Source organism: Cucumis melo, chromosome 12, assembly GCF_025177605.1.
Source record: "Cucumis melo cultivar AY chromosome 12, USDA_Cmelo_AY_1.0, whole genome shotgun sequence".
Classification (NCBI taxonomy): domain Eukaryota; kingdom Viridiplantae; phylum Streptophyta; class Magnoliopsida; order Cucurbitales; family Cucurbitaceae; genus Cucumis; species Cucumis melo.
In genome coordinates, this window is record NC_066868.1 from 11,636,996 (window position 1) to 11,641,369 (window position 4,374).

General features: G+C 36.3%; 1 non-coding gene across 1 annotated transcript; it reads right to left on the reverse strand.

Annotated features, from left to right (window-relative positions):
• Nucleotides 1-375: 375 nt before the first annotated feature.
• Nucleotides 376-447, reverse strand: TRNAD-GUC (transfer RNA aspartic acid (anticodon GUC)). Its single transcript has one exon. It is a non-coding gene; the product is annotated as a tRNA-Asp (tRNA).
• Between the last annotated feature and the right edge of the window lie 3,927 nt (nt 448-4,374).

The following is a 4,374-nucleotide window of genomic DNA, read 5'->3' on the forward strand; positions in this document are numbered from 1 at the left end:
TCAATAACTTGTCAAGCATTTTGTTGCACCTCAAAATCAGAATGTATGTAGCTAATAACACGCCTCCTCTAACAACAATTAGTTTCTCAGATGATAAAGATCACTCAAAGCCTAAAGACCAAAAACTTTAACAATTAATTTTTTCAATTAATTTAGAGGCACAACTTTGCTCAATAATATGTCCCTTTTCTTGAGAAGGACCTTTGGTTTTTCGTGGGTTTGGTTTTTTTTATGAACGAGTATTCACTGTCGACGATGAATTCATCATTTATCTCCTAGCCGTCGGACAGCGAGAAAGAGCAAGAAACTTGGCCGGTGATGTTTATGGTCAGAATTAAGGCCACATAAAGGCTTTTGAAAAAGGAAAAAATAAATCGCCGTTGCCGGGGATCGAACCCGGGTCACCCGCGTGACAGGCGGGAATACTTACCACTATACTACAACGACTTATTGTAAAACGAAAGAAACAAATATATAAAAAACGTGCATTATAAAACCAACCATGTCCTTGCCCATGATGAATATACGATGCTAATACTAAGGGGTGTTATTTTGATTGCAATGACTATGACATAAAAGCGTAATTTAAAAAAAAAAAAATCAATTAAAGGGATCTCGCTCAGGAATTCATACTCCACTCATCTACTCGGTTGCTCAAAGAACACGAAGAGTTTGTTTGGAAGCCTATGACATATGACATGACATAAAAAAATCAATTAGTAATTTTGGAAGCCTAATCTACAAATTGATTCGATTCTTGATTTGGATGATTCATAAAAAGTTGTCATTCTAAAAATTTGAAATTAGCCATGCAACAATTGATACCCTATTGAGATTAACACACAAAAAGGTGCATTCCTCTTTAGCAATTAAAGAAAAACACAAGGAGTGATCAAACATAAACGTGTTCTAAGCATAGAAGTTAGAATCAATCAAGAACAAATAAAAATGCATGAGCAACTAGAAGTTAGATTGAGTCTTACAAAGATTAAAGGAGTCTCAATTCTATCCTAAGCTAGAAATAGTGTACCTTAGCCACCATAATGTGGCAAGATGGGCTACAATGTTCAAAATAAAGTGCGAGATTGAAAGAATTAAAATCTAGGAATGAAAATATAGAGAAAACAAGAGGCTGGAAGAGCATTGGAATTGAAGTTCCCTTGACCTAATTTGGAAAATAACTATTTATAAAAATTGATTGACACCACCACACGCTGAAGAACAACACCTCGACACTCTTGAATTTCTCCATAGTGTCGATCTTAAGTAATGTTGCATGAAACTTCCCTATCTGTCAATGTTTGAAGCACTGCAATGCTCCCAAAATCACACGCTTCTGCCTTTAACAGTTACATAGGGGTTTAGGTGAGATGAAGAACGTGGCGAAAAGTCTAACTAGGTGACAAGCTCAAACTTATACTGTCTACTCCTTCATTTCCTAGTCGCCTCAAAGAAGAAGGGCGATGAAAACAATTTCAAAAAGTAGCTTCATAATAATATCCTGCCTGTTAATACGTTAGAGCAAATGCCTTCCTATGTTAAATTCTTAAAGGATATCCTTGTGAAGAAAAGAAGGATGAATGATTTTGAAACTATAGCTCTAATACAAGCAGCAAGCAACGTCTTGAAGGATGGGTACCAGAGAAGATGATAGAGCCTGAAGCTTCACTGTACTGTGCTCAATAGATGGTGTCAATCTTGATTGTGCACTATGTAACCTGAGAGTAAAGCATAAATTTAATGCCTCTCTCTATCTTCAAGAAATTAGGGATATAAGAGGTTTAACCCACACAAATGGTGCTCCAATTTGTTGATAGATCAATCTCACCGCCTGAGGGCAAGATTGGAGATGTATTGGTTAAGGTGGACAAGTTTTTGTTTCCCACAAGATTCGTTATTTTGGACTACGAGGCTGATCAGAAGGTTCCTATCATTTTAAGGCGGCCATTTCAGTCAATAGGTCGTGCCCTTATTGATGTCCACCAAGGGGAATTGACCATGTAGCTTAATGACCAAGAAGTAACTTTCAACATTGTTAACGCGATGAAGTTCCCTTCTGATAAAAAAAACTACAAGGCGATAGAATCCCTTAGGTGGGATTATTGCAAGGAGGAAATGTTGACCAATTTGTTTGGCCCTTGAGAATTATTTAAAGAATGAGACTCTAAAGACATCTTGGAAGAAGTGAATGTCGTGTCTGACGCGAGGAAGTTTGAGCCTTTGGATCTACAAACTAAAGGCGATAGGAAGAATAAGCCATCGATTGAAAAGCCACCAGAACTAGAACTTAAGTCATTGCCTTATCGTTTGAAGTATGCATACTTAGGGAAGAATAACACTTTGTCCGTCATCATCTCTACCTAATTGAATGCCACAGAAGAGAATGTGTTATTGATTATGTTGAACTGTCACAAGAAGGCGATAGGATGGACCCTAGCGGATATTCAAGGAATAAACCCATCTTATTGCGTGCATAAGATCGGGTTGGAAGAAAGGCAAGAGGGCACCATTTAGTATCCAAGGCGATTAAACCCTACGATGAAAGAAGTAGTTAAGAAGGAAATTATCAAATGGCTTATGACGTGGGGGTGATTTATCCTATCGCAAATAATGAATGAGTTAGCCCAGTCCAATGCGTTCCAAAGAAAAGGGGAATGACTGTCATGAAGAATGAAGAGAATGAATTGATCCCAACATAAACAATCATTAGGTGACTAATTTGTATGGACTATCCCAAGCTCAATGCAGTGAAAAAGAAGGACCACTTTCCCTTACCTTTCATTGATTAGATGTTAGACAGGCTTGCGGGGAAGAAATTCTATTGTTTTCTAGATGGCTATTCTGGTTATAACCAGATTACAATCACACCTGAAGACCAACATAACATTGTTGGAATTTATGTCCTAAAACTCGTAGTTTGTAGTTTTAAATTATATTTTGTACAATAAAGTGGTTATTGAGGACTTATTAGTGAAAATAGAACACTATAATTTTTGAATTCAATTAACTAAGGTTCCGAGGCTATCTAGTGTAGACTTGAACTTTATGTAAAGACACAAACATGGATCAAGTTCGAGATTATAGCCCAAACGGTCTATAGTGTATGAATAAGGTTGAGCACCTTATTTCGAGAACGCTATGGATGCAGCCCGCTTGTAGTTAGTACAAAGGATGCGATCCTAAATCGTTCATGTAGAGACATAGGAGTGGGAGCATCCTACGTAAAGAGTTTACATAAGACTGGAACCATGAAATAATCACTTTTAAGTTATAACACCATTAACTATATAAATTAACTATTTCGATTATGATGACTTAGGTAACTTAATCTTAATCTTGAGCTAACTATAAACTTCTGTTCAAACAGTATTATCCTTAGATCTACATAGGTGAAGATAGCTCAACGGTGTTGACCCAATAAATCTTCCATTTCAAGACTAAGACCGGGTGGATGGCTAGGGACATAAGGTGGAAGACAGAATTCACTCCTACCCGTTTTAGGGTTAGTAGATAGGTTGTTCCTTTAAGGACTGAATCCAAGTCTTGAATAAGGGACCCCACCCTCTCATTGGCTCGAGAAGGATTTGGTTTAAAAGTTGGATCTTGAACCAATTGTTTAATAGTGGATCAGTGGGACTTAAGGAACAAGATGTACACTTGAGGGTAAAATGATCTTTTGACCCAGCCGAGGTTATGAACAACCTGTGACGGATTAACTTATTGATTATGGTTATATCAAATGAACAGAAATATATCTATAGTAAGGGGAGTACAACTACGAGACTTTGGAATGACTTGTTAATTAACGAATGTTGATTAGCTCGGTCTAAAAGGTTTTAGCCAGTTCATCTTGGATTGTTGGAGCCCATGATCTATAGGTCCATTAGATTCCTCTGCTAGCTTATATGGAATTTACTTAGAACAATATGTTGGAATAATTTGAATTGTTTGAATTAGATAGAGAGAGAAACCGACGAATACATGTGATATACCCATCAATTATAGAACTTTATATTTAAATGTGATTTAAATATTAAAAATATAAATATGGATTCATATTCGTAAGCTCAGAATTGATGGAAATGGTTAAAGTTGTAGAAAGTAAAAGATGTTGACTTTTGACTTTGAAAAGTCAAACTTTGACCGGCTTTTATATTCAAATGTGATTTTAATTTAGAAAAATGAATGCAAATTCATGCTCAGGAGATCAAAATTAGTCAAGACAGACAAAATGGTAAAAAGTCAAAATGTTAACTTTTGACTTTGACTTGAATGGTAAAATGACCATATTGCCCTTGGACTAAAGTTAGTAGAAAAATGCCACATTTTGTTGGATAATCCCACTAACATTTAGTGAAAAAGTGGCAACATAAA